This window comes from Tasmannia lanceolata, unplaced genomic scaffold (genome assembly GCF_043159265.1).
Source record: "Tasmannia lanceolata isolate RefF3 unplaced genomic scaffold, GAP_Taslan_0.1 ptg000012l, whole genome shotgun sequence".
In the NCBI taxonomy this organism is placed as follows: Eukaryota; Viridiplantae; Streptophyta; class Magnoliopsida; order Canellales; family Winteraceae; genus Tasmannia; species Tasmannia lanceolata.
In genome coordinates this window covers 25,263,178-25,282,115 of record NW_027518689.1, presented here as the reverse complement: position 1 = coordinate 25,282,115, position 18,938 = coordinate 25,263,178, and the positions used below count along the sequence as shown (strand labels likewise).

The window sequence follows — 18,938 nt, the reverse complement described above, 5'->3', positions numbered from 1 at the left end:
TAATACAATCTAATATAACTTTGATCTTCAATGGATTCTTCAAGTCTTCATTTGTCTTGGACTTTAATGTCTTTGGCCTTCATGATGTGGTCCAATGAGATCTTCTTGGCCTTAATCCAAGTAATGTTGTCTTAGCACCAATGTGATCTACAACTTAGACAATCAAACACATTAGTGATCATAAATCACTTGTGTATTGGAATCATCAAAATAAGATGGGAATGCCAAGGTGGAAACCATTGGGCTTACAATCTCCCCCTTTTTTATGATGACAAGGACAAGAGATTTTCCAATAGAAGCATACATATTTTCCTTACACTAGAATTCTCTCCCCCTTTGGCATCAATCAAAAAGATTGGGGTAAAAGAGAAACAAAGGGATGAAATATTCAATTTAAAGCTCCTCCTTTTTCAAGGAAAAAGACAAACCTAGAACTGCCCCTATTTAGAATTTTCATTCAATATAAGAGGGGATATTTAACTACCCCTAAAATATTCAATTTTAAAGATTAGCCCCTAAACTAAGCACATATGATGAAAATCATATGGAGGCTTTGGGAACCCAAGATTTCTTGGTTCCAACACTATCCCTAATCTTAGATGCACATTGGAATTGGTAATGACCATTTATTCCACAATAATGGCATCTAACATGAGGGTTAGATACGCTAGTCCTATCATATGCATGTTTAGGTCTTTGACTAGTCTTCTTTAAGATTATGTCAATAATTTTATCACCATTTAAGAATCCATGGAGACATAATCTTAACCTTTCATTTTCATTATGAAGATGGGTTATTTGATTTAGAAAATCATTAAATTCATCTTCATAAGACTTGGAAGAGCTTGCCACATCTTGGAGTTTTGCAATTTGGCAAGTTTTCTCATCCAAACAACCCTTAAGAGTTTCAATCTCAAGTTTAAAATTTTCAAGTTGTGCTTGAGATTTGGAAGAAAATTCATTTTTCAAAAAATTAAGTTCATTTTCTAATTTTGAAATGGATTTCTTTTGAACTTTATTTTTAGAAATTTGAGAGTGCAAGGTTGAGCACAATTCATCATATGATATTTTTTCACTATCACTACTAGATGAATAACATGAGGGGTTAGAGTCTACCTCATCTTCATGGGTGAGTGACATGAAGCAAAGATCATCTTTCTTTTCTTCCCCTTCACTTGAACTCTTTCCCGAGGTGCTAGTAGCATCCCATCCGGCGGCAAGAGCTTTATGTTTTTTCCATTCCTTCTTTCCCTTGTATTTTGAAGAGGATGACTTGAGAAGTGGACAATCCGGTCTTTTGTGTCCGGTCTTCTTGCAATTATAGCACATTATTCCTCCTTCTACTTCACTTTCTTCTTTCTTCTTCGTTTTATCCTTTTTATGTTTCTTTCTCCATAAGCTTTTAAATTTTCTTAAAGCTTCTTCTTCATCGCTATCCGCCTCGCTAAAGGATGATGAGTTCGCTTTGGAGGCTTTTAGAGCTAGAGATCGACTCTCTTTTTCTTTCTCTTTCGGCTTCTTCTCCTCTTGTCGGCTAGTGAGGAGCATCTCATGGGTGATGAGAGATCCTACAAGCTCCTCCATGGTTAGCGTCTTGATATTCTTTGATTCTTGTATGGTGGTTACCTTTGGATCCCAATATGGAAGAAGAGACCTAAGCAACTTACTCACAAGCTCATCAGTAGGATAAGATTTACCAAGATTTGCTAGTTCATTTGAAATTTTAGAAAATGGGTATACATTTCGGAAATGCTTTCGTTTTGATCCATTCTAAACATTTCATATTTGCTCTTTAACAAGTTTATTTTGGAATCCTTAACTTGAGATGTTCCCTCATGGGTAACGGCAAGTGTATCCCAAATAACCTTGGCGGAATCAAAAAGAGCAACTCGATTAAACTCCTCCGTAGATAGGGCGCAAAACAAAGAATTTATGGCTTTGTAATTTAAATTTGCATGCCTTTTTTCTACGACATTCCATTCTTCAAATGGTTTGGAAGGCAACATGTATCCATTTTCAACAATGTGCCAAAGTTCCACATCTATCGAAAGAAGATAGATGCGCATCCTTGTCTTCCAATGTCCATAATTGGACCCATTAAAGAAATGAGGTCTAGTTGTGGAATGGCCCTCCGGAAGTCCGGTTCCATTTCTATCCGCCATTTCACAATTAAAAAGTTGCCAAAGATCTTATGATCTTTCCCTTGTTTGAAAATTTTAAAAAAAATTTACCAAAGATTTTAAAAAGAAAATCTTTTAAGAGCCTTTGCTCTGATACCAAGTGAAATTCCAAGGGTGGTCCCGAGTACGGCAACTTATGAGGAGTGAGAAATTAAGTTGCTAACAAGTTTGAACTCTTTTGAAAACTCAAACCCAATTTTGGAAATTAAGAGATCAAAAAGAAATTCAGGCACGAAAGTTAAATCTAAAGTGCAAATGCAAAATAAAGAGCAAGAGTAAAAGAGATTGCACCCGAGATTTAAAGTGGTTCGGTCCTCTAAACGTGAGGCCTACTCCACTCCACCAACCAAACCCGTTGATGGCTTCACTATGTGATCTTCTTAACTTCGGCGAAGATCGGTGCCGATTACAAATTTCGATTACCTTTAACCTTGGTGGCAATCTTCACCACGGAGAGTGGGCTACGCTTCTCTGAACACTCGCCCGATACAAGTTCTTTGATAAGAAAGAAAGAACAAAAAATCCCTCACAAGGGTTTACAAGAGTTGCAGAAGATGTACAAATTTAGCCTATGATCCAAATCCTAAGCTTTAGAGGATGAGAGGCATAATCAAGTTTGATTCACTCTTTGGATATTCAAATGGAGTTTTAGAGAGTTAGGATTGATTATTTGAATGTTTGGAATGCCCATATATATAGGAAAAACCAAATATGACCATTCAATGGCATTGTTGTAATTCCAGGAAAAATCGCAACGCCTCAAAATCCGACCGTTGTAGTGTTCTCGGAGTTCCGAGAAAAAATCTCGGAGTTCCGGGAATACTAACAGAAGTTGGAAAAAGTCTACTGGACCATTTCTCGGAGTTCCGAGAATTCTCGGAGTTCCGAGAAGCCTATGAAGAGCAGATTTTCACTTCTGTTTTTAGGCTTCCAACTTAACACCAAGTTGGGATTGCTATGAGGGTTCCAAGGTGTTGGAACTCCACAAAGACAATCTCTTATATATTTAGGGTGTGTGTTTAATTACTTAATTATGCCTTTCAAAATCCTAAACTAGGACTGGATCTTAATACAATCTAATATAACTTTGATCTTCAATAGATTCTTCAAGTCTTCATTTGTCTTGGACTTCAATGTCTTTGGCCTTCATGATGTGGTCCAATGAGATCTTCTTGGCCTTAATCCAAGCAATGTTGTCTTAGCACCAATGTGATCTACAACTTAGACAATCAAACACATTAGTGATCATAAATCACTTGTGTATTGGAATCATCAAAATAAGATGGGAATGCCAAGGTGGAAACCATTGGGCTTACAACCCTGTTGACAGGTATATGAACTCAGAAACTAGTTTCAAACTGCGGCAGTCAGGTAAAATAACTTTTTTTTGGGCTAAGCCGATGACCTTTGGGTGGTTTTGTACTTTTCTAATCGCGTTCAGTGATCCCTTAAGACTTTGTGACTTCTCTTATTGAGACCATCTCTGATGTAACATTTTGAAATATGACTTGTGAGCTTTGTATCCCAGTTATTGGATTTGTATCAGTCACCTCAAGTGTAATTTTTGCCATCTTTGTTTACCTCTTGATTCTCTCTATATAGCATGTTTTGACTCCACTTTTGTAGTGCGCTATTATGTACTCAGCTTTTCAGCTTTTCAACTGACTGTGGTTATATTAACATTTTCAAAGTTTGATCCTCGTGAGGTGAACGGGGAAGAAGAAGCTTAGTTTCAGAACCGTAGGAGATTGGAGATTTTATTTAGCTTATTTGCTTTGTTTCAGACAGTAAGTATCGATAAACAAATGTGTAAGACTACGTCTATACTTGCTCATTTTTGTTCATGGGAGAGTTGAGATTTGATTTGGCTATGTTGGGTCCACATTATTTGAGAATTTAATATTTTAGTTATGGAATGCCAGGTTTATTTATGTTATTGCTTTGTAGCCTTGTATGCTTGTGGAATTTATATTGCAGGTGTACGGTGTTGCCATGTCCTACACCTAAAGTGGGGCTTTGGGCATGACAGTAGGCCTTTAGGTTAAGCGTCTTAACCATAAGACGGACATTCCTCCGGGGTACATGGTGGTTTATCCAAGGAAAGTGATTATATAGGTTTGCAACCATGACTCCGGACAAAACACTAGGTTTTTGAAATAACCCCTAGTTTTGGGTAAAACAAGCTACGACCGATGAGCATCAGGCTAGGGTGGTGAAATTCCTAGCAAGAATTGAGGCAACCCGGGGACACCTTTCCAGACTCACTAGACATGTCCTATGTAAGCCAGAGGTTTAGTATATCCTTCTTTGGGAACATGCTCACATCTCTCGATAGTAACAGGTTTTGGCTTTGCCTAACTCTAATCTTAGCATGCCCTATGTGGGCATGTTATACAACTATGTCTGTATACTGGGCTTATGCATTGTGATGAAGGCTTGAAGGTCCCTCTTGCCGAAATGTATGAACAACCTTTACCAGGAGGCCCTGATGCGGATGGAAGTTCAGTACAATTTTGTTTTAATACCACCACATGGACGACGTGCAAAGAGGTGGTGCTTTCACATCAAACAGTACCGTGATAAACAACAATCCGGGTGATGAAATCCCAAACCCCACCCATCCAGACCAAGTGCCAATAACTCCCGAGGTAATTGGTATGCAAAACATGGTGTGTGCAGTGTTTGACAGAAATTAAATAGGTAAAACCTAGATGCCTCCAGAGGCATTTTCGCGCGATTGGCGGCAATTTTGAGCATTGGCACAAGCAATCTTGGAAGAATGAAGCAACTATATGGTACTGAAAGTAAACCTAATACTTGTCTTATTTCGCTTGTGAGGAGTAGCACAACTTGCGAGAGATTCGTAACTTACGATTACTCCCGAGCACATCGCAAGGTTAAGATTAATTGTAATGAAGGCGGAAAAAGCCAAGTTTCTTTGATATTTTTCTGAAAATCTACTAAGTCAAGTCACTCCCCAATAGAGTCGCTAGACTTTGGGAGCCTGTTTTTTTTCCGCCGCTCGCTTCTGGTTAGCGCGGGATCACCACGTCGAGTTTCTGAGAGTGGGGGCGTTTGTTTTTTTGCATTTCTCGTGAACTAGAGATCGAGGTCCGGATTTCATGACAAAGAGAGTTTTAGAGTCACTACCTAAGTTAGGGCCTAGGACCCGTGTCTGCTTTTCTGTTTGTTAAGGCTTCGTCCTTACAGAAATCCGAGTAACGGTTATGGTTACATTCGGGGAAGGTGTTAGGCACCCCTTATGCCCGGGTAAACCCGGTCTCTTGACTTGATTTAGCATTTTTGAAGAACTTTTTCAGCAATCTTCACTTTTTATCCTTTATTATGATTAGGCTTAATTCCTGTACGTAAATGAAGTGGATTTGCAAAGAAAAGATGAAAATCGGTTTGGGTGTTATCCTGATTGAAATCATAAAATACTGCGTATTTCGAGTCCTAGGAGGATCTTACTGTGAATTCTCAATCAGGATAACTAAAATAAACAGAAATGACAAGACAAAGGAAAGAAAACAGTGGGTTTTTGATTCCCTCTGTTTGTCCAACGTTGTTGGAGCACCTTAGCTCTCGTCTCTGTCTCTTTTGTCTATTGTAGGACCAGAGACAGCGTGGCAGGATAAGGAGAGGGAACGTAGCCCTATTTACAAAGAGAGGTAAAGGGGTTTACATTATAGGACCCAGGTGATGAGCACATTTATGTGTGAATCTTAGTTGTTAAGAACGCATATTTCCATACTTAGAACTAGGGGTGGACATGGTTCCGGTTCGAACCGAGGAACCGAACCGAACCGGCACATATGGTTCGGTTCGGTTCGGTTCCATAGTTATATGGTTCGGTTCCAGTTCTAAAAACCTGGAACCGATGGAAATTCGGTTCGGTTCTGGGTTTGGGATCCCGGAACCGAGAACCGAACCGAGAACCGACCCACCTTAAAACCCTTAGATTAATCAGACTGATAAACAAGTTTTTTAATCTCAGCACTTCCCAAAAAATAAAGTGAATGGACTGATTCCACTCACTCGATTTTATAAAATGTTTGGCAAACAAGCCATAATATTTTAATGGCAGGAAAGAAGATGTGGGAAGGGAAAGTGACTGCATGCTTTTCTTTTTAATATTAACTTTGTATAACGCCCCCACAAAGTCATATTCATCAGCTCATTAGAGACTTTTGTGCTCTGCTTTTCCCAACAATGATAGGCTGGAAACATAAAGTTATTCTATCTCAAGAAAAAAAAACCAAACATTCAAACACAAGGAGGGAAACTGTTGTGAATAAATTCCGTTGATTTGGTGAAGGTCGGGTAAACCCAGAACCGAACCGAACCGAACCGATTATATATGGTTCTGGTTCGGTTCGGTTCCAAACATATATGGTTCTGGTTCGGTTCCAATTTCAGGGAACCGATTATATATGGTTCGGTTCTGGGTATACCCCAAAACCGAACCGAACCGAACCATGTCCACCCCTACTTAGAACAGAGTTACCTAAGGTATTTTTCCTTGTTTTTTATGTTTCAGGTTATTTTCGGGAAATCCATGGAAAGAGAGCTAAAAGGAAGCAATTTCAAGGGAAATCCAAGCTTGGAAAGTTCTTTGGTGAATTGATCAAGTGTGAAATGCAATCAATGGCTGAGATAAGTGAAGATAAGATCTCATTCGAAGATCAAATGGGTGATCCAATTTACCGGATTTGTAGAGTGCAAGCTTTGGATCGAAATCGGTATCAACACACTCTCATCTCGTGTGAAATTTCACCGGATCTACGGACTACGAAGGAGATACAGGGCTGATTTGGATGGTCACACCATTGGACGGTCAAGATTATATTTTGGAAAGTTGATGGGCAGCTATTTATTACGAAGCAAGTCAAATGGATGGTATAGATCATTCCTTGGAGATCAACGCATTGAAGAAGCAAATAAAGTTGTTTTGTGTGCATTACATTGGAAGGGTAGATTAGGCATTTGCGAAACTACATGGAAAACTTGCAATTAATTGAAAAAGTGGGGACGAAAAGGTAGTTTCAGAAACCAAAGAAGAGGAAAAATAGGAAATTCAATCCCACGTATCTATTTCTCTCTCTCTCTCACTTTCTCTTCCCTCCGAAGTTGGTTTTTACATATTAACTCAAAACTCTCTCCCCTTTATACCCTTTCATCCCAAGGCTCCCTATTTCTTTCCTATTCTCACAAATCATCTCATCCCTTGAAAACATTACACTACTTTCACTCACTCTCATCTCTCCCTATATTATAGCCCACGATCCTTTTTTCCTCTCCCTTTCCCTTTATTTTTTCTCTCCCTCTCACCTTTCGGCCACTCTCTCTCCTACCCTATTAATACTTCATGCGCACACACTCCCTCGGATATTCATGCTTTTTGATAATTCCCTCTTTATATCCCATCTCTCTTCTCCATTACTTGGACCTTTTTCATTCTTTTGTTTATCTTTTTCATTCTCTCTTTCATCTCTCGCTTTCATCTCTCTTGGGCACAAACAATAAAAATCAAAGAAAAAGAAGAGGAAAGGAGCGTTGATCAAGAGGAGAAAAAGATCTCTTTTACTTACTTTTGGAGCACTTGGATGTATTTGAACGCTTTTGGAAATAAAGGGGAAGCAATCTTATTCTTTTGAATTATTATTTACTTTTGTTTTAGTTAATTGATAGTGGTAGTTTTTTATTATTATTTGCATTGCGAATCAACCATGAATAGCTAAATTATTATTTATAAATTGGTAGTTTGTATCATCCAATGTTTAGATTCAACCTTGTTTAAAAAAAATATAATATACAAGGGGTTATAGATTCAAATTCTAAATCATACATGCCACTGATATTTTGTCGCATGCATGATTGTTGATGATGGTTTATAAAATCTTGTATCATCATAAGAAGTGAAGTGTGTATTTGATTGATTACTCATGGAAAATAACATCCGTCGATCTTATTTTCTATTGATCGGATTAGTCATTTATACAATTCAATTCGATTCAAGGGTGTGATCAAATTAATAAATCAATAAACCATTGATTTGATACAACTTTATGGTGGATTCTATACCTAAGTAAGTTCTTAAGTATTTTATCAAATTAAATTTTAGTTGTATTAGTTTTGTGATTAAATTAATAAATCAAATTAGTAGGTTGAATTTGCTTTAAAATTAGATTAAACTGAAATTCTCTTTTAGGTTAGATAGTTAGAAATATTCTGGATAATTAGTATGCTTTGCCTAAGGTAAAATTTTAATTATTTTCTTCCCTGAGTTTGACCCGTAGCTACGATTGACCCGTGCGCTTGCGGTATAATTTTGTGTAAACAAGTTTTTGGCGCCGTTGCCAGGGAAGAGATTTTAATTAAATTCTTGACTATTCGAAGTGATTTCTTTATTTTATGTTCTCTGTAATTTAGATTTAAATTCATTTACTGCATATTTTTGGGTGATTGCTTGTTCTGCTTTAGTGGTTTTTTATTTTGCATGAGTACTGGGTGGGTACGAAATTCTGTGAATCATTTATAAAGAGCAATTAGATCAGAAACAGAAAGAAAAACAAAAAATCAACCTATACCTATTAACCTGGCAGATGAGGAAGCACCCAAAACCCTTAGGGATAGCCTTCATGTATATGTTTGCCTGCTGCTCAGGGAAACAATTTTGAACTGAAATCCCAATTCATCACCATGTTACCTCACTTTCATGGGCTACCTTCTGAAGATACCTATCTTTTTCTTAGGGAGTTTAAGGAAGTGTGTGTCCTCATTAAAATGGAGCAACTCTCAGATGATGCTGTAAAACTTAGATTCATTACTTTTTCACTCAAGGATGGAGCTAAGAAATGGCTCTGTGGTCTCCCTACCAATTCCATCACCACATGGGAGGAATTTACTGTTGCCTTTCTTAAAAGGTTTCTTCCTATGCATAAAACCAACAAATTGAGGAATGATATTCTTCAGTTTAGGCAAAAACCACATGAGTCTTTTTCCAAGTTCATGGAGAGGTTTAAGGATCTTCTCCAAGAGTGCCCTCATCACGGACTTGATACTTGGCATCTTTGCCAAATTATTTATGAGGGTATTGACTATCAAACCAAGCAATTGTTAGACTCTAAGTGCCCAACGGGATTTACATCATATACGGATGAAAACGATGCTTGGAACTTTTTGCTTGAATTGGCTGAAAAGACTCGTGAGTGGAAATCAACTCAAGAGAGTGAAAGAGCCACTGGTAAAGGATTTTTCATTGAGGGTCATGTGGCCAAAGAGACTCATCTAGATAGTCTTATCAAAAGGCTAGATGCAATAGTTGTTAAGGGACCATCACAGGCAATCAGATAATTCACAGTGTCCCTATGTGTAGATCCAACCCATGTTGTGGAGGAATGCCCCAATCTTTCTCAGAGCAGTAATGGGACTGAGAATGTAAGTGCCATGTTTCAAAATAATCCATTTAGTAACTCTTACAACCTAGGATGGAGGAATCATTCCAACTTCTCATGGAGTCAAGGCAACTACCAAACAGGACCGCCTAGTTTTCAAAACCAAGGCCAGTTTGGCCCACAAAGGCCAAATCTGCCCTCAAATTTCATTAGGCCACCGCCCAACCCATCCTCATTCCCAAATCAGCACACAAATAAGATCCAAAATCAATTTTCAAATCTGATCCAACCCCTCCAGGATTCCCAAAACAAGCTGATTCGGCTAGGATCAGTTCCTTAGAAAAGAGCGTAGAACTTCTCATGAGTACTTTCATGACTAGTCAGCACAACATGGAGAGCAAATCTCCCAACTTGCTAATGCCTTACATGAGAGGGAGAGAGGAAAAATGTCAATCCAAACCAACAGGGTCAACAGAGTCAGTTGAATGCAAATCAACAAAACCCACAGCAAGAGCCCTCCAACTAGTGTAATGCCGTCTATGCTTTACGGAGTGGCCGAGAGTATAAGGAGGAGGTCAGATCCGAACCATCTAAGTATCGCGTAGATTCATCTGTGGAGGTTAGAGACCAGCCCCCTGTCATAGGATCACCTGAGGAGCCTTACAGTGTCGCAGTGGAACAGTCTGCTCCACAACATGAGATAGAATTTGTACCTAAAGCGCCTTTTCCTAAGAGGTTTCAAAATAATAAAAAGGGAGCTGCCATGGACAAAATTTTAAATGTTTTTAAACAAGTGCAAGTGAATATCCCATTATTAGATGCTATTTCCCAAGTTCTTGCTTATGCCAAGGTGCTTAAGGATTTGTGCACCCAAAAGCGTACAACGAACGTGCCTAATAAGGCTTTCTTGGTCGTCAATGTTAGTTCCATCTTATCTCAGCAGATGGTGGCCAAGTGTAAGGACCCAAGATGTCCCACAATAGCTTGCACTATTGGCAACACAAGAATTGATCACGCCCTTCTTGATTTGGGGGCAAGTGTCAATCTCTTGCCATACACTGTCTACCAGCAATTAGGACTAGGAGAACTCAAACCAACCACTGTCTCTCTTCAGTTGGGAGATAGATCAGTCAAAACTCCTAAAGGGATGGTTGAGGATGTCTTAGTTAAGGTGGGTGACTTTCTGTTTCCTGTGGACTTCATAGTGTTGGATACCCAACCTGTTGTGCATGTTAAAGATCAAATCCCAATCATCTTAGGTAGACCATTCCTTGCAACCAGTAATGCATTAATAAATTGTAGGAATAGTCTCATGAAGCTCTCTTTTGGTAATACCTCTGTGGATTTCAATGTCTTTAGGCTAGGAAAGCAACCAAACTTGCATGAAGAAATAAATATGTTGCATTCATTTCCTGAAGATATTATTACTGATTTTGATATTGATTTTTCTGCAGCTTTTGAGGAGTGCTTGGAGCAGTTGGGAGACACGGGAGGAGACTTTTTCTCTGAGGCTTTCAGCCTACAACACAAATTGGAGTCTGTGGGACCCCTTGCTACATCCCTTCCCAAGCCATCCATAGAGGAGCCCCCACAGCCAGATTTGAAGCATTTGCCTTCAAACCTCAGGTATGCTTTCTTAGGTAATAATGAAACTCTTCCTGTTATTATTTCTTCTGATTTAACTTCTAGTCAAGAGGATGAGTTAATTAATTTGTTAAAGGAAAATAAGGAAGCCATAGCGTGGACAATGGCTGACATCAAAGGAATTAGCCCTTCAATTTGCCAACATCATATACATTTGATTTAGGGTTCCAAACCTTCAAGGGAACCCCAAAGAAGGGCTAATCCTATGATAAAGGAAGCCATTCAAAAAGAAATTTTAAAGTGCCTTGATAATGTGATTATCTATCCCATCTCAGATAGCCAATGGGTCAGTCCAGTCCAAGTGGTGCCTAAGAAGTCGGGAGTCACTGTGATACAATCCGCCACCAATGAGCTTTTACCTACTCGTATTCAAACGGGATGGCGGGTTTGTATTGACTACCGAAAGCTTAATGCCGCCACTTGGAAGGACCATTTTCCTTTGCCTTTTATTAGAGAGACTAGCAGGACATGATTACTATTGTTTCTTAGATGGATATTCTGGTTATAATCAAATCCCTATAGCTTCTGAGGACCAAGAAAAGACTACTTTCACATTCCCTTTTGGAACTTTTGCTTACAAACACATACCTTTTGGGCTATGCAATGCGCCTGCCACGTTCCAAAGGTGTATGATGAGCATATTCTCGGACATGGTGGAGACATTTCTTGAGACTTCATGGATGATTTTTTCATTCATGGCTTCACCTATGCCGAGTGCCTTCACCACTTAAAAGTTGGTTTTAAAAAGAAGAAGAGAAAAGAATTTAGTTCTTAATTGGGAGAAATGCTACTTTATGGTGAAGGAGGGCATAGTCTTAGGTCATGTAGTTTCAAAAGAGGGGTTAAAGGTTGATAAAGCCAAGGTGGACCTTATTTCCCATCTACCACCACCCAAAAATGTGAGTACATCCGATCATTTTTGGGCCATGCTGGCTTTTATAGGAAATTCATAAAAGACTTTAGTAAAATAGCTAGGCCTCTAACTAACTTGCTTGCAAAGGATGAAAAGTTTGATTTTGCCAATGAGTGTTTAGAGTCTTTTGAGCGTTTAAAGAAGGAGCTAACCACGATTCCTATCATTCAAGCACCCATATGGACTAAGCCATTTGAAATCATGTGTAATGCTTCTGACTTTGCCATTGGGGCTATTTTGGGTCAAAGAATCAATAAGTTACCCCATGTTATTTATTATGCAAGTAGGACTCTCAATGATGCACAACTCAACTATACTACAACTGGAAAAAAATTCCTAGCAGTTGTGTTTGCTCTTGAGAAGTTTAGGTCCTACTTGATTGGCTCACATGTTATTGTTTATACCGATCATTCGGCCATTAAGTATCTTGTGGGTAAGAAAGATGCAAAAGCTTGCCTCATTAGGTGGGTTTTACTTCTCCACGAATTTGACCTTCAGATTAGGGACAAGAAAGGTACAGAGAATTTGGTTGCAGACCACTTGTCCCGTCTCCCCAATGCAAGGGATGACGAATGTCCCGTTAATGAGAGTTTTCCAGATGAGCAATTATTGGCCATCTCTAGTGAGCCTTGCTATGCAGATATAGTAAATTACTCGGTCAAGGGTGCGACCCCAGATCATTAGTCCACCCAAGACAAGTATAAGTTTTACTCACAGGTCAAATATTTTTCCTAGGAAGACCCTTACCTATTCAAGACATGTTCAGATCAGATTGTCCGACGTTGTGTTCCAGATCATGAGCACCAATCTATGTTATCTTTTTGCCATGATCAAGCTTGTGGAAGACGCTTCGGTCTTAAGAAAATCGCAGCCAAAGTCCTTCAGTGCGGTTTCTATTGGCCGACCTTGTTTAGGGATTCATTTGAGTATTGCAAGGCTTTCAAAGCCTGTCAGTCTTTAGGTTGTGTCACCAAGAGGAATATGATGCACCTCAACCCCATCTTAGTAGTTGAGATTTTTGATGTGTGGGGTATAGATTTTATGGGTCCATTTCCCAACTCTTTTGGGAATTTGTTCATCTTGTTGGCCGTGGATTATGTTTCAAAATGGATTGAGGCTATAGCCTGTAAATCCAATGACCACAAAGTGGTGGTCAAGTTTCTTAAAGAAAATATTTTTTCCCGCGTTGGTACACCACGTGCTATCATTAGTGATAGGGGTAAACATTTTTGCAATAGACCTTTCGAGGCCCTTATGAAGAAATATGGGATCACCCATAAGTTAGCTACCCCTTATCACCCCCAAACTAGTGGCCAAGTGGAAGTTTCCAATAGGCAAATTAAACAAATTTTAGAGAAGACTGTCAACCCAAATCGCAAGAATTGGTCCCTTAGATTGTGGTTGCCTTATGTGCTCATAGAACTGCATTTAAGACTGATCTTGGTCGGTCTCCTTACCGCCTTGTGCATGGAAAAACCTGTCATCTCCCTGTTGAATTAGAGCATAGAGCTTTTTGGGCTATTAAGAAACTCAATTTTGATTTGTCTAAGGCAGAAAATCTTAGAAAACTTCAACTTGCGGAGTTTGAGAAATTACGTAATGATGCCTGTGAGAATGTAAGGATTTACAAGGAGAAGACAACGGCTTTTCACGATAAGAATATTCTAAGAAAATTTTTCACCGTAGGTGATAAAGTTCTTTTGTACAATTCAAGATTGCACATCTTTCCAGGTAAGTTGAGATCTCGTTGGGATGGACCATACTTAGTGCATAAAATTTTCTCACATGGTGCTATTGAAATTTTAAATCCAAAGAATGGTGCGATTTTCAATGTGAATGGACAACGGTTAAAACCGTTCATTGAGCTACCTTCTACAAATTTGGAATAGGCCATGGATCTCCATGTGCCTCTTTACTCTATGCCGTCATAATTGTATAAGGTACGCCCTTTTTATTTCCTTACTTGTATTCATTTATTTTTGCATGCATTGAGGACACTGCATGATTTAAGTTGTTAACTTATTTGAAAAATTCTTTCTATGGTATTATTTTTTCTCTTGTTTTCAATTTTTTGCAAAGAAAAAAAGACTTAGATACCCTCTTGTATTTTAAAAGAAATTATTTGTTTTAAATTATTCTGTTTTAAGGAAGGAAACTAGATTATATTTTAATTTGGGAATTTCAAATAAAAAAGAACACTTTTTACCTATAGGTCGATCCAATGTGTAATCTTGTTTACTGAAGTCTTGGTTAGGAGACAAGATTAGACTTTGGACTTTTACATGGTTAGGAAAAACGTGGAATGAAATGGTGAAAAATAAAAGAAAGAAAATTTTTGTTGATCCAGTCTTGACTTATAGCCTTTTTTGCTTGAGTAAGTAAGCCAAAGGAGTGTTTACACCTAATTCCTTAAAGCCAACTGGCTTAGAGTAATTGGCCTAAATCTCATTTCAAGGGTCATCTAGAAAGCTTAAGGGGTCTAGACATTGCATGGATCAAAGTTATTTGAACTCTACTACATCACTTTCTAAAGTTTCATGAAAAATATGATTTGGAGAAATATGCAATGATAACTCCAACTCTGCTTACTAACTTGGGTGTCTGGTGCATGCCCTGCATGTCATTCACACCAACAGCAGTAGCGGAATAAATGAGTTCAAGTCTTGAAAAAATTGAAAATGTGGAAAGAAATGATGGAATCATGTGACTGTCCATGTTTTTATCAAATTTTCGCACTAAGGTCTTTTGTGGACTAGACAAAATACTTGGATCTATCTTAGAGGGACAATAGTGTAAAAAATATTGAAATGGTTTCTATATTAAAATATATGATAGTTTCACTACTTAGAATGGGATGATAAAAGCTAAGTATGGGGGTATCCTAGGAATTTCATTCTTGAGTAAAATGTCAAAGCATTGGAATTGTTATATTCTTTTTTATTCTGTAGTTAGACTTTGCATTTAAGTTAGAAAAGAAAGAATTTTGTGTGTATATTCACTTCAAACACTCACGAGACAAAACTCGTCCACTAGGGTAACCTAGGAGTTTAAAGGATCGTTGCACATGCTAAGTGCAATCGTGATTCTTACGAAAATGAGTTAGGATTTCTTCTGTTTAGTTTTTATTTTTGTTCATTTTTGTTTCTTTGCTTGAGGGCAAGCAAAGCTTAAGTATGGGGGAATCTGATGAGCACATTTATGTGTGAATCTTAGTTATTAAGAATGCATATTTTTTTATACATAGAAAAGTGCTACCTAAGGCATTTTTCCTTGTTTTTGATGTTTCAGGTTATTTTCGAAAAATCAATGGAAATAGAGCTAAAAGGAAGCAATTTCAAGAAAAATCGAAGCTTGGAAAGTTCTTTGGTGAATTGATCAAGTGTGAAATGCAATCAATGGCTGAGATCAAGTGAAGATATGATCTCATTCGAAGATCAAACGGGTGATCCAATTTACCGGATTTTTAGAGTGCAAACTTTGGATCGAAATCAGTATCAACACACTCTCATCTCGTGTGAAATTTCACCAAATCTACGGACTACGAAGGAGATACAGGGCTGATTTGGATGGTCACACCATTGGACGGTCAAGATTACATTTTGGAAAGTCGATGGGCAGCTATTTATTACGAAGCAAGTCGAATGGATGGTATAGATCATTCCTTGGAGATCAACGCATTGAAGAAGCAAATAAAGTTGTTTTATGTGCATTACATTGGAAGGGTAGATTAGGCATTGCGAAACTATACAGCAAACTTGCAATTAATTGGAAAAGTGGGGACGAAAAGGTAGTTTCACAAACCAAAGAAGAGGGAAAATAGGAAATTCAATCCCACGTATCTATTTCTCTCTCTCACTTTCTCTCCCTCCAAAGTTAGTTTTTACATATTAACTCAAAACTCTCTCCCCTTTATACCCTTTCATCCCAAGGCTCCCTATATCTTTCCTATTCTCACAATTCATCTCATCCCTTGAAAACTTTACACAACTTTCACTCACTCTCATCTCTCCCTATATTATAGCCCACGATCCTTTTTTCCTCTCCCTTTCCCTTCATTTTCTCTCTCCCTCTCACCTTTCGGCCACTCTCTCTCTCTCTCTCCTACCCTATTAATACCTCACGCACACACATTCCCTCGGATATTCATGCTTTTTTATAATTCCCTCTTTATATCGCATCTCTCTTCTCTATTACTTGGACCTTTTTCATTCTTTTGTTCATCTTTTTCATTCTCTCTTTCATCTCTCGTTTTCATCTCTCTTGAGCACTTGGATGTATTTGAACGCTTTTGGAAATAAAGGGGAAGCAATCTTATTCTTTTGAATTATTATTTACTTTTGTTTTAGTTAATTGATAATGGTAGTTTTTTTTTTATTATTTGCATTTCGAATCAACCATGAATAGCAAAATTATCAATCTTAGGGTTTAGATGAAGCCGTAGGTATGGTTATAAATTGGAGTTTGTATGATCCAATGTTTAGATTCAACCTTGTTTAAAAAAATAATAATAATATACAAGGGGTTATAGATTCAAATTCTAAATCATGCATGCCATTGATATTTTGTCGCATGCATGATTGTTGATGATGGTTTATAAAATCTTACATCATAATAAGAAGTGAAGTGTGTATTTGATTGATTACTCATGGAAAATAACATCCATCGATCTTATTTTCTATTGATCGGATTAATTATTTATACAATTCAATTCGATTCAAGGGTGTGATCAAATTAATAAATCAATAAACCATTTGATCCAACTTTACGGTGGATTCTATCCCGAAGTAAGTTCTAAAGTATTTTATCAAATTAAATTTTAGTTGTGTTAGTTCTGTGATTAAATTAGTAAATCAAATTAGTAGTTTGAATTTGCCTTAAAATTGGATTAAACTGAAATTCTCTTTTAGGTTAAATAGTTAGAAATATTCTGGATAATTAGTATGCTTTGCCTAAGTTAAAAATTTAATTATTCTCTTCCCTGAGTTCGACCCGTAGCTACGACTGACCCGTGCGAATGCGGTATAATTTTGTGCAAACACCAGGGCATGAGGAGCCCTAGATCCCATAACTATCCTATACCAGGTTTTATAACAGAAATGCAGAAAGTAGGAAAATAAATGTAATTTTACTAAAGGAGCAAGGACGCCTTCCGAAAAGTCAGCGGCGTAACGACTCTAGTTGGATGATGAAGCTTCGGGTTCTCTGAAAAATTCGACAGAACAACGGTGCTATTCAGGCGAAGGAGCTTCACGATCTCCGTAAATTCGGCAAAACAACGGCACTATTCGGACAGTGGAGATTCTCCAAAATTTTGGTAGAACAACAGCGCTATTCGGACGATGAAGCTTCGGGTTCTTCGAACATTCGGCAGAACGTCGCTATTTGGATAAGATAACCCCGAATTCACCTAAATTAGGCAGAACAACTGTGCTAGTTGGAAGGTGTCACTTCGAGTCTTCAAAAATTCGGCAGAATGCCGATGCCCAGTATGAGCTCCCTAAGAATTCTCTACTCTCTCTCTCTCTCTCTCTCTCTCTCTCTCTCTCTCTCTCGGGTTAAGTAACTAGGGCGTTTTGGACAGAATTTCCTTTGAACAAGGGTTGAAAAACAAGAAGTCACAGGGTTTTTATCTAAAACTTAACTTCTGAATCAAATCTAAAACCAGTTTTTTAACTTCTAATCTGGTTGAAACCTGATTTTACTCTTACCCCCTTATTTATAGAGTTTGAGGGCAATTTCGTAATTTACAAAATTTGATCTGATAGCCATATCAGGCCGATTGTCAGATGTCAGGTCGGCAAGCATTTTTGCAAATTGAAAAATTCCAAATGAATTTACATGTTTTTTGTGGGGGGGTATTTTGGTCCAAAACTTGGTTTTTCGGGGGGTTTTTAGAACTTCGAAAGACCATATTTTGTTCGTTTGGACTCCAAATCACACGGTCAGATTCGTTAGATTCCTTGTCGCAAGGGGAACCCAGTAAGTCTAGTATCGCGAGTTGGTTTGAATGCGAAGTTTTTTTTGAGTAAAAACATACGTTTTTTACTCAAAGTTAACTTCTAGTTGAAATGCCGTGTGAAAACGGGCTCTTTGACTGTTCCGTAAAAGGCAGATACCGTGTAAAGACGAGCTTTTGTTTTAACTCTGGGAGAGATTCATTTTTTGAGAAATCTGCCCCGTCTGGGAGAGAGACCAAGAGAAAGAGAATAGGGGCTCTAGGACTCGTCGTGAGACTCTTGCTCACGACAACCTATCATTAGTTCCACCTTGACAAAATTGGGTGTCTACAACAATGTATATAATAACCAAAAAAACATTCATAAAAGATCCATGGGTAATTAACCACCAAATACTAAAATTAATTATCCCTTTTTTGGACAAAACTCCCTCATGTTTATTATTCGTAAATCCCATTAATAATGACAAACGCGCCACTACTTCAGAAAACAAGGAAGTTTTAGGAGGGACGGTTGGGACCACCCCAACACAAATGTGTCTTCCAGTATTTTCCCCTTTATTATATAGTAAAAATGCACGTGCGTTGCACGTGCAATCAATTTCTCGTAAGAATAACCACAAATTAAGTAATGGCCTAAAAATAGCTGTAAAACCTACAGAAGTCAACTCTATGCCTTTAGATAGGCAAAAGAACAAATGCAAAAATTTTATCATAAAGACCATTTGGCATGTGAATTGCTAAAAACATTTGGCAAGATTTTTAATGGCATAGAAAACACCATTAGCATAAGTAAATACTAAGACAATGTAATTAACAAGGAAATTTCCATTAATTAACCTAGAATA

The 18,938-nt window shown here is 38.0% G+C and overlaps 1 pseudogene; it reads left to right on the top strand.

The window, feature by feature from the left end:
• Positions 1–8,966: 8,966 nt before the first annotated feature.
• On the top strand, positions 8,967–15,547 carry LOC143888665 (uncharacterized; annotated as a pseudogene).
• The last annotated feature ends 3,391 nt before the right edge of the window (positions 15,548–18,938 follow it).